Consider the following 12,660-nt stretch of genomic DNA (forward strand, 5'->3'; position numbering starts at 1 on the left):
ATTCGCGATTGTCAGTCTCCTCATGAACTCTTTCCTGTGTTACGTACCACAGCTATACACCGCTCCAGCTACAACCTCACAATTCTGCCATAACCACCTGCTATGCACCAGTGCTATAAATATGTCCTCGTCCACACCTGCTATATCATACTGTTGTCCCTCTCCCTTGTTATATTCCCTCCATTCTTTCTTATTTTCTCTGTTATTCTCCTCTGCCACTTCCTTTTGATCCTCCCTTGTAGCATATTCCCTGATTGAAGATTCTGCTTCAGTTATTTCAGTTCCCTATCACACGTCTTGGTACAAAGCCCACCCGGCCAGAGTACCTACCCTGCCCTACCACATTTCCCTGCCACCTCCTTTGTCCTCTACCACACTTCTTGGTACAAAATCTGCTACCTCTACAGCCCTCTACCACACTTCCTGGTGCAAAACCTACCACCTCATTAGCCCTCTACCACACTTCCTAGTACAAAGCCTACCACCTACTTAGCCCTCTACCACATTTCCTGGTACAAAAGCTACCAGTTGTACATTCCTCTACCACACTTCCTGGCACACCCTCTTGCTCAACCTAACCTTGGAACACCTCCACGCAACCTCTTCATACACAGTCCTTCACACACACACACCTTACGTCAACATAGGATTAGATTCCTTCTATCTTTTTATCTCCTCAATCCCCTTATCTTTTTTTTTTCCCTGCTTCGTTATATCTGAAAAGCTCTTTTCTTTCTGTCTTCAGCCCCCTAATATCTTTCGTGCTGCCTCACTATCTCTCAAACACTTTTATTACAACTTCTTTAACTCGGTGATTTTTTTTCTCCTGTCTCCAAAGCTACTTTGGAAACTTCAAAAAAAGGATAAAAGAAGGAGAAATCGAGGAAAACTATGATGAAAGAATTAAAGAGAAAGATAGAAAAGCAGAGAAAGAGGGAAGAACTGAAAAAAAAATCATATCTGATGAGAAGAAAGACTAGACAGACGAACTGGAGCAAAATACATGTAAGATATGAAGAAAACACTCATAATCACAGACTTATATATATATGAAAAAAAATTCCTGTATGATTCACCAAGAATAGATCCTTAATAGAATCAAAGAATAGAACCAGTACTTACCTTCCTCTAGCCAGTGGAAGGAAGCGCAATATATGTGAGTCTACCAGACCACTGTGACAAAAAATGACAGTGGTTAGTGTAATGGTTTGAAATTGGTATGCTGTAATTTGGCTAATATCGAACTCAACGTTTTCATTACGAGGGGATCGCGTGATGTGTGGAGGCGTTCCTCGACCCCCATCCCCTATTTTTTGTCCTTATTTTCAGCAGGTAATACTACGAAATTTGGGACGTTTCGTATTAAAGTAATTGGGATTACACCAAAGGAAGGGTGATAGCTCTGGTCATGGTGGAATTGTCAGGAAGGTAATGTGTCCAAATTATCATAATCATTCCACATTATCGTCTGATAATTGTAGTTATAAATGACGAGATATACATTTGAGAGAACTTTACTCCCTTCTACAGTGGGAAAAACAATAACCTTGCTTTACGACAGGGTGTGGAATTTGTGAGCGTGTAAGAATTTTCAATTGAGAATTTCCACGAGAGATTTCAAAATCACAAGAGAATAGCCAACATAAGTTGAGGGAGGTAAGGTGAAAATTTGTATCCCAAGAAACGTTGCTGATACAGTTGTATAGTATTTTACAGCCCTCATAGCATTATACAGCCTTTTACAGCCCTTTTCGCAGTCACGTAGCCTTTTTCAGCGGTTATAGCAGCTATACAGCATTTTTCAGCTCTTTTAGCACTTTGATAGCAATTTTCAACCCTTATTGGAGCTATGTAGCATTTTCCCGCCCTTATCGAAGTTATGTAGCGTTGATCAAAGTTTCTAGCAGTCACAGAGCATTTTTCAACACCCTAGTAGTTAAAAACCACTTTTCAGCCCTTGCAATTTCTTGGACTTCTGTAATACTTCTTACATTTATCTTAAGAATTTCATTTCATTCATGACGAGAGGGAATGATTGTGGTGTACAACTTGTCTAAATTCCTATGCCTGAAAGAGAACCGACAAAGATGCTTTTGTCGTATTATTATCTTCCCCTGTGATTGACTACCCTGTCCTGAGCAGTATACGACTTTAATGATACAATTAAATGTTCTTTTCTCATCATCTCTCCAGGTAGGTGAGTACCTATATCCAACAGGGAAGGACTTCCTCATTCTTCCTTTATTGATCATCTAACTTGACTTCAGCCTCTTAATGAGAGGGAGAGGAATAGCCACAATGAAAGAAGCCAACACGTGTGTGTGTGTGTGTCTGTACCTGCGTGTCATTTGCCATCGGCTGAGGTGGCACCTACTACTGGCACTACCCTAGAGTTTGCTGGCACCTGACACAGATTGGGATGGCACCATTGAGATGATATCAACTAGTGCCAAGATCTTCCGCGGTGTCATAGAGATATAAGCGGGTCCATAAACATCTGCTATTACGATTAGATGGTTTGTTGTGAGGTGATGGATTGTAATCCATATGTACTTCAATGTATATATATATATATATATATATATATATATATATATATATATATATATATATATATATATATATATATATATATATATATATATATATATATATATATATATATATATATATATATATATATATATATATATATATATATATATATATATATAAAACAGTTTATTGAAATGGTTTAGACACATGGAGAGGATGAGTAAAGAACGATTGAATGAGAGGATCTATGAGTTAGAAATAGAAAGAACAAGGGGGAAGGGAAGGCAGAGAAGGAGATGGGCGGTTGGAATAAAGAGTGCTTTGGGATACTAAGGCCTGAATATTCGGAAGAGATAGAGATATGAATTGGGATAGAATGAACTGGGCAGATGTGGTATACTGCGGGCGACGTCCTGGGCAATGTATGAGCCCCATGGATCATTGGGTAGGACAATAGATACACACACACATAACCACACACACACACACACACACACACACACACATATATATATATATATATATATATATATATATATATATATATATATATTCACAAATATTTCATTTTTGAACACTATTAAGGGTACACATGTTAGATCATTAAGCTCAAAATACATTAAAGTCAAATGGTTGGTTAAAATCTGACAGTTATACTCTGTGTACGAACATTAGATCATTTAAAGTTCCATTTGATTATAACATATTACCGTCTGCCGAGTATATGTGTGTGGCTGGCATAATGTCTCCACGGTATTCAACTGTGTTATGCGCGAAGCGAAGCAGTATCGAATCTCTCTTTCTTTTAAACAGTCTGGGGTTTATATTTAACTTGTACCCAGCGTGGTCTGTGTTTAAGTTTAGCTCGGATATGATGCATCTACATGAATATTTCTTGAGTTTTCTTTTCGTCAATTATCTTACATACTTGAATACATTATCTTTCGTTTTATGAGTCGACACATAAATTTTGTTTCGAACCATATGTGATTCGCTGATTCGTCTATGTCTCATTAATGAACGAAAGTGAGTGTAGAAATTAATATATGACTAGTTAGCTGAGCTTACTGTATCTCTTTTCGTAGTATGAATTCTTTTTCTTTATTCCCTTTTTTTTTTGAGCACGACGGCAAGACCCTTGAGCATGACGATTAGATCATGGAGAACAGTGGCGCGAATCTTGTTTATGAACCAGTGTGAACTTCGAACTGACCCCGAAACGTTTAAAGCAAACACCAGCCAATTATACCCAAAGGGTCGTAACGTCATGTTTAAAGGTCATACCGTAATATTCAAGGGTCGAGCCGTCGTATGCAAGGGTTGTACTGTTAACCCCAGGTAATTGAGATATCAATGTAATTAAGTCCAGGTGATTAAACATATTCTGACTCACAAGAAACATTCCAAATATAAGAAAAATTCTCTTGCGTCTATACCACCCAATGACAAACAGTTGTCTATACCTCTCTATCTACTGCATAGATTACCTCAAAAAGAATAAGGATGTATCTTAACATATCTTGGAGTATAGAGGATATACTAGTCAAAATGAGAATAAAAGGATTATATTCAAGATTATATAAGGTGACTTAAATACTTTAGCTCAACTCCGAGGAACAGGAATAAGGAAAAAGGAAGATCAGAAAAAGATTACAGCAGTAGAAATTAGCAACGACTGAAAGAATTATGAAGAATCCAAAACCGCATCTGGGAGTCTACGAATGTACTTACAGTGGATTTTGAGAGGGCCTAGTATATTTTGGGAGAGCCTAGTGTATTTTGGGAGAGCTTAGTATATTTTGGGAGAGCCTAGTGTATTTTGGGAGAGCTTAGTATATTTTGGGAGAACCTAGTGTATTTTGGGAGAGCCTAGTGTATTTTGGGAGAGCTTAGTATATTTTGGGAGAACCTAGTGTATTTTGGGAGAACCTAGTGTATTTTAGGAGAGCCTAGTATATTTTGGGAGAACCTAGTGTATTTTGGGAGAGCCTAGTATATTTTGGGAGAGCCTAGTATATTTTGGGAGAACCTAGTGTATTTTGGGAGAGCCTAGTGTATTTTGGGAGAACCTAGTGTATTTTGGGAGAACCTAGTGTATTTTGGGAGAACCTAGTCGATTTTGGGAGGGCCTAGTCGATTTTGGGAGAGCGTGTTGTACTTGTCTGGAGGGCGTAGTGAATTTTGGAAACGGACTCTGCAAGTTCGCACTGGAGAGGAAATGGGTAGGAATTCCAGAAGTTGGAAAATCAAAAGATGTCATGGGTTATCACCAAGAACTATCGTCTATGTTCAAGAAAAAGAAATGTAAAAAAAAAAAAGTTGTTAGAAAGTAATAACCAGCGTAACAGCAAAGAAAACGTATCAATTCTTTTTGTCTCTGCCATTTCCCGCTATAGCGAAGTAGCGCCAGGACCAGAGGGAGAAATGGGTCTCATTAGCTCACATCCGCTCTCTAAGCTGTCATGTATAATGCAAGAGAGCATCATTAAACCCGTCTGAATGTGGTTACATAGCGAGTGAGCAGACCCTTCAGTCAAGGTTGTTCCATCAGTCAGTGGACGGAAAGGAGCACAGTCTTGTCGAACACACACACACACACACACACACACACACACATATATCTAGAGAGAGAGAGAGAGAGAGAGAGAGAGAGAGAGAGAGAGAGAGAGAGAGAGAGAAGGAGGTAATACAGCACAAGCATTGAAGCCAACATTTGCATCATTATCATATACGTCGAAATGTTTCTTATCACCTGATGCCGATATCTTCATACGGATCAAATAACAAAGTTATCTTATCTCTACCTATGATCATTTGTTTCCCAAAACCTATGTGTAAACTCGCTCCTCAGTTGCCGATTTTGTGAATCTTAAACCCCCTTAAAGATATCTTTGGGATTTCCCCCCTCTTATGCACAGTAGGGTGAGTCATCTGTGAGGTGTCGATGACGTAGATATGACGTAGGAACACGTCATCGGTGCCAGCTTCTCATAACTCAGTGAAAATGGCCGCTAGTGGACACTTTAACTGCCCATTAATGCCTTGTTGAATTGTGGGCCGCTGGGAAGAAACGTCCACAGACACTTTCGCCACGCGAGGGAGTAAGGACTTTAGTTGGGGAATTCTTTTACCCTCTCCTAAAGTCTATATTATCTTCGAAGTTATGATTATCATCAAAGAATCATATGAATTTAATAGACGACTACTTAAAATCTCTTGATCATCCATAATCCCCCGGGAATAATCGACGTACAATTCAAGTGTGTGAGTGGCTTGGACGGGAGTGTGGAGGAAGGAGAGAGAGAGAGAGGCGGTTGGCTTCCTCCTAACGGGTTACTCCCGATCTCTTTTACGAGTTCCAACCCTCATAAAGATGTCTCAAAGTTTTTGTTGCGTGGTGTTAAACCCCTTGTTACCAAGGTGTTTTGGTAGGTGTCGTTATGTCATAAATTGCTGTGTTTTCCTAGCCCCTGCCTTGTAGTGTGGTTGAATGGGTAATGGTGTGGCTAATCGTTGGTTGCTTCTGGTGATGTTGTTAAGGGGGGGTAAAAGGGGGTAAAAAGGGGGGAAGGGAGGGGGGGTAGGTTAGTGCTGGGGGTGTTTGAAGAGGAGGAAGAGGAGGAGACGCGTTCGTATTTTGCTGAATCTGTCGGTGTGGAGGTGTGAATGGGTTGAGAAGAGAGAGAGAGAGAGAGAGAGAGAGAGAGAGAGAGAGAGAGAGAGAGAGAGAGAGAGAGAGATCATTCCCTCTTATTGGAAGAGCGATTGAAGTTTAGTCACTATTGGAGGGGTTGTTTATGATGGAGGGGGTGTTTGTGCTGGAGGGGGCATTTGTATGTGCTATGTGGTTATCATTATTGTTGTTATTATCATTATCATTATAATGATAGTTGCTATGATAGAAATAATGAGAGCAATTGCAATAATAGTAATGATAATAGTAATACTAATACTGATAATGATGATGATAATAGTAATAATGATATTGATAGTAATAATAATGATGATGATAATAATAATAATAATAATAATAATAATAATAATAATAATAATAATAACAATAATAATAATAATAATAATAATAATAATAATAATAATAATAATAATAATAATAATAATAATAATAATAATAATAATAGTAATAATGATAATGATAATGATAACAATAATAGCAATAATCATAAACACAAGAACGAGATTGCGTCTATATGGACCCTTCAAGTGAACCATACTCATGATACATACATCCCACAAGTGGTGTCCACACACACACACACACAACAGACTGACACACATCACTTCAAGTCCCTCTGAATCAGAGGTGGTGACAAATTAGATTAACAGCCTGCGGGACGCCTCCAAGGGCCGCTTAGAGAGTATCGTATGTCGACAAATATTACCCCGGACGATTAAGGCAGCGAGTAAAACAGGCCATTTGGCCCTACATTTGGCCCATCCACGGGGTCATAATGCTGAAGGTTATAGCGCCGTAAAGATACTCTCTCTCTCTCTCTCTCTCTCTCTCTCTCTCTCTCTCTCTCTCTCTCTCTCTCTCTCTCTCTCTCTCTCTCTCTCTCTCTCACACCCTCTCCCTCCTTACCTCCCTTACCCCACACTCCCTTCCCTCCCCCTCCCTTCCTTCCATTCCCCCCAACCCCACCACCACCACCACCCCTTTCCATTCATGGGAGAGGGGAAACAGGTGGTTGAGGCCGGGCTACGTGGTGTAACTCATGTTATGGCTTTTCCTCTTCTCTTTTTCTTTTTATACACGTCTTGATGTGTTTGTTGTGTAATGCCATCTGCTTATTCCCAAGGATTGCTATAGTAAGTGAGGCTTTTATAATGTGTGACGCAATGCATTTCATTGTATAGATATTCACGTTAAACAGAGTACCTAAAATAGTAAAACACACACACACACACACACACACACACACACACACACACACTAAACCGACCTCAAAGTGCTTCTCAGTATCTTGTCCAAACTCTTCCCCCTGACATCCATACATCCTGGGAGCACTGTTGGTGCAAGTGGCTTGCTCTTCAGTAGGGGATGGAGCAAGCTTGAGCTGTGAGTGATCTGGCTCAAGGTGTATTGCCATCGGTTGATTGTAATGACGTCATAACTCTGCCTCACTCAAACCCGACTTGGCAACATTGGGAGAACGGCTCATCCCATGGGAGATAACCACATAAGGCTCGAGATGTCTTGAGATTTAGGGGAAGAGACATAATCTCTTTCCAATATTATCAATTATCATTTTACCAAAATCTTGGTGCAATTGTAACGTATTCTATATTACTTATGTTACTGTTTTCATATATAAATATATAAGTAATATGAAAAATAATATGATAAATATATCACAAGAATATATCTCTAAGCTTGAGAAGTGTATATATTTTGTCTCAACCACGACATCTCAGCGGATATTCGACTGTGGACTCACCCTCCCTCCCCAACGCTCATAAACAACCAAGGAATTGTAATCAAGGCTTGAATATGGCAACTTAAGGAGAGCTCGAAGGTGCAACGGAGTGATTCCATCGGTAGTTTAGTTGGCGGGACGAGGACTTAACGAGGCTTCTATGAGGTAGGGGGAGGGATGGAGGGAGGGAGAGGAGAGAGAAAGGGGGGGGGAGGGGAACAGTGGCGTCGACGTTAACACCTCATTAGATAAATTGGGTGAAATGAATGGAATGTTAATTGGCACTAATTTGTCGCCGGAGAACTTGTCGCTTATGGGGCGCCGGGATTTCCTCGATATGTTAGATATAGGAGTTTTGATGCCATTAGTTCGAAAGCTAAGGAACGTTATAGTACTAAAGCACTTTAAGAATTCGGTATGAATATTGTACTTTAGAACAATGATACACTGAGAAACTTGCTCACAGATAAAAAGTCCTCTGAAAATTCAAATGGTTATATTTATCATATTCCTTAAACATGAGTTATTCATATATATCTTAATGCAATCGAACATTAGTAACTTACAATAAAAATTCACATTGTAGATATTCCAGTCTCTAATCTTTAAATACAGTCAACAGATACAAATGTATCATCAGGCAACAAAGAAGGAAGTCAATTATAATTACATGAAATAGCCTCACTGTCTGAGTTACTTCCCCCACTATTATAAGTAACTATTTAACACACTTTTAAGCTCTACTTACAAGACAGACTAGACAAAGAGGAATATTAACGTAACTCTTCAGCTTACTGTAAGTGCTAAAGAATCAAAAAGAAATAATGACAACCTCAAATTATATATCCCGTTCATTGTAATTCACAAGTATTTTCTGTCTTGCAAGAATAGAAAATGGACAGATTTATGTCAAGAAGATTAGAGTGAGATCCTCATGGTCTGTTATTTGAGATGCTAATTCTGAGATGAGTGTCTTGGCAGGAGTGGGTTGGTAATGAAGAAGATTTTGGCATCAGAGTCATTGCCACCACTGGAATGCCAGGGGGTCCTGTGGTAATGGAAGCCACTGAATTGGTTATGCTAAAAGTGTGTGTGTGTGGATTACTTTCGACTGTGTTTTCATCTTTCTTCTTATACTCTCTATTTTCCCACTTCTTTTTTTTTCCTTTTTTCTCTTTGGCTGTACTTTTCATCCCTCCTTTTCCTCTGATTAATTGACCTTCCTCTTTCCTTTCCTTCTAGCTCTTTACCCTTCATCTTTGCTTAAAGTCTCATCCATCCAATTCCCTTCTTTTTATTTGCGTCTCTTCCTTCTTTTTACCTTCTCCTTTCTTTCTGGTTTTCCTACTCTTTTGTCTCTTCTTTCCTCTGGATCTCACTCCCTTTTTACTCTTTGGGTTACTTTATTGTTCGTAATTCTTTGTTTCTCTCTCTCCTCTTCACTTTCCTTTTCCATGAGTCTTATATTCCTTTTTATCTATTTCCTCTAGGTCTCCCTCCCCCTCCTCTCCTTCATTTTCTCTAAGTCTCCTGGCCTCTTCTCCCGTTCTTTCGCCTCTCTCATATGCACTATAAGCCTTTTATATTCATTTCTTTTAAGTTTTGTCTCTATTCCTTTCTTTTATTGCAATAACGCTTGCTTTACTTCTTAATTCTTTCCACAACACAAGAGAAGGCAACAAAGACCACAACTACAACAACAACAATAACAACAAAATCCTAGAGAAGAATAATACATCCAAGCGGACCACAACAACGACGACGATCACCAACACCACCACCACCATCTCCACCACCATATCCAACTTTCTCCCTCCCTCACCCTCACCCCTCACCCGGGTCACACTCCTTGAAACCAAGACCACATGGAGATGATTTATGCCATGTTATGGCTGGCAACATGATGTATGCATCAGTGTACTGTGAGTGGCCATCTGCATCTTGTGTGTGTGTGTGTGTGTGTGTGTGTGTGTGTGTGTGTGTGTGTACGTCTATACCTCTTTGGAAGTCGGTAGGAATGCTCAGAGGTCGAAGCAGCTGATGTCTCTTATGGCCTCCGTAAATATGGATGTCTGACGGTACCATATATGTTGGTTGATCATAACAGGTTCCCCCCCTTCTTTTTATTGTCTTTGGGCCTGACATTTGCCATATCGATAGACTATCATCATCAAGACAGAAGTGAGACAGCAGACTGACAGAGTTAAATGAACGTATGCCACGGAAAACGTAATCTGGTGTTTGCAACGAAATTCTGAGTTAAAATGTAATAGCAATGAAAATGTAACAAAAAGTAATAGGAATGAAAACGTAGCAAAACTAGTACTAATTATATTGAGAATTATAATGACACTGATAATAATAATGATACGAAAAATGACGATAATGATATAATGATAATGATCATCATAATGATAATGATCGTAATGATGATGATGATGATAATAGTTATGATAATGATAACTAGGATCCTTTACGGGGTTCGCACACCTAGCAGGGGGGAAAGGGTGGACTCTTTGAGATGAAAAGTTCTTAGAGGGTAGAGCGAGTATATCATTTCGACATGGGAGGGTGACAGGTGGTCTCGAGTAAACCCAGGGACTCGAGGGTCTACATCAGAAAAGGAAGAGAAGCATAAATGGCACTGATATGATATAAGTGAGGTAACATATATATATATATATATATATATATATATATATATATATATATATATATATATATATATATATATATATATATATATATATATATATATATATATATATATATATATATATATATATATATATATATATATATATATATATATATATATATATATATATATATATATATATATATATATAAAACATTACTCTTCATCTACATTTGAATTTTGCATTTGAGAATACCACCATTCTATCATGCCATGATTATCATGAAATCCTCGTCTAATGTTGGCGACGGAAATCACAGAGGCAGAAATTCCCTCCTTTCGGTACACCGTAATGACAGGGAGGAACGTGGACCTCTGAACATCTGGTGTGGGTAAGATTATGTCCCCCCCTCCATCATCGTCGACCTCAACCCAGACATGTGTCTGGATTACTTGACCTGATAACGAGATGTCGCATAGGGAAAGTGCGCTAGTGTTTTCTTGTTTCTTCTCACAACCATGATAAGCAGATCAGCGGTAATTGTTTGTCTTTTATTACAAGATAGATCATTCTTTTTGAATGGGAATATTCATAGTGTTTTATTGTATTTGTCTATTTATGATGATTTAGAAATTAGTATGATTAGCTGCGTCATAATTGGTACTGCTAATACTATTCATGAATCACCAGTTACGTCCTTTGGGCTTTTGTTACGAGAGGCTACTTCTCAAACAGTTATATACTATGAATTAATCATCTAATCCTATATATACCTCAAGCTTGTCAATACATTTCTATCTGCTCACTGTGTGTGTGTGTGTGTGTGTGTGTGTGTGTGTGTGTGTGTGTGTGTGTGTGTTATCAACCTCAGTTTTGAATAAAGAAAACCGCTTATTCTAATTCTGAATCGACGACTCATTGTGACAAATCTAAAAATCTACTCTTTGGTGTCCGACCCAGATAATCCAAGACGATTTCAATGATCCAATTCACCCACACCCACACACCCTCCGTACACTGTGGCTCTGTTGCCCTGACCAGGAAGAAAAAAAAAACTCTCGTCATTTGCACTTACCTATGACTGTGTTCCTCCTCCTTCAGCTGACGAGTTCTCGAGATACACTGCCAACTGATGTCTGAGTGTCCGTTCTCCCTTACAACCTCCCTCTCTCTCTCTTTTATGGCACCATTGGAACCTACCTTCAATTTATGGTAAACATAGAACGTCACTTTTTTTTTGTGTGTGGAAGGAGGCTGCCTTCGTTTCCACCGCTGAATTGGGGGTCTGCGGTTGGCCTGTTTACGCCAGTGGTCGCTGTCGACAGCACAGGCTGTCAAATTTTGCGACCATCGGTCAAGAGGACGCATTGAATCCTGGCGAGGTGGGACGGAGAAGATCAGTTTTAGAGGAAAAAGAATGTAAAACATAGAGGGTGTGGGACTGCCTTTCTACCAATGTGTTCTTTGGCACTGTGAGTCAGGTTGTGCATAAAGCCCTAATTAACGTAATCATTCCATAAGATTTACGTTCTCAGGAGACAGAATAAACACGACAAATCTGGTTGAACAGAACCCCATAAATCTATACATACCCACACTACTGGACGTGTGTGTGTGTAAAACCCTGTCAAGTTATCCCCTAATCGTGAAGTGCATTACAGTGGTCATACAGGAAACATATCATCTCATAACCAGTCCTTCATCGTATAGCCGAGATAACTCAAACTCTCAGCCAGATGTAGAGAGAGAACTCATTGTCACCACAGATGTTCATGAGGGAATGATCAAACCCTCTATAATTCTGTATCATTTTGATTTAGATAAGTTGGCATGCAGAGGTTTAATACACGATCATTCACGAAAGCAATATAAACACAAGCAAAGGCTTTGTGTGGAGTCATTACTAGAGAATGATATAAGGCCCTTTGGCTTATAAGTGAGTCATATATCATGATATAGCAGATACAAATCGACAGTCCAAACATTTGCTTTCGTAAGTACCCACGCTTGGTCCTGCCATTACACATGTATATTGCTTTCAGAATGTATAT

At 39.1% G+C, this 12,660-nt stretch overlaps 1 long non-coding RNA gene across 1 annotated transcript in view; it reads right to left on the bottom strand.

Annotated features, from left to right (window-relative positions):
• The window catches only part of LOC139756480 (uncharacterized), a 52,599-nt gene extending 40,829 nt beyond the window's left edge, over positions 1–11,770 (bottom strand). Inside the window, exon 1 of the long non-coding RNA XR_011714357.1 lies at positions 11,685–11,770. This is a non-coding gene — a long non-coding RNA (uncharacterized lncRNA). The remainder of the gene's footprint in view (positions 1–11,684) is intronic.
• Positions 11,771–12,660: the final 890 nt, after the last annotated feature.

This window comes from Panulirus ornatus, chromosome 22, assembly GCF_036320965.1.
Source record: "Panulirus ornatus isolate Po-2019 chromosome 22, ASM3632096v1, whole genome shotgun sequence".
In the NCBI taxonomy this organism is placed as follows: Eukaryota; Metazoa; Arthropoda; class Malacostraca; order Decapoda; family Palinuridae; genus Panulirus; species Panulirus ornatus.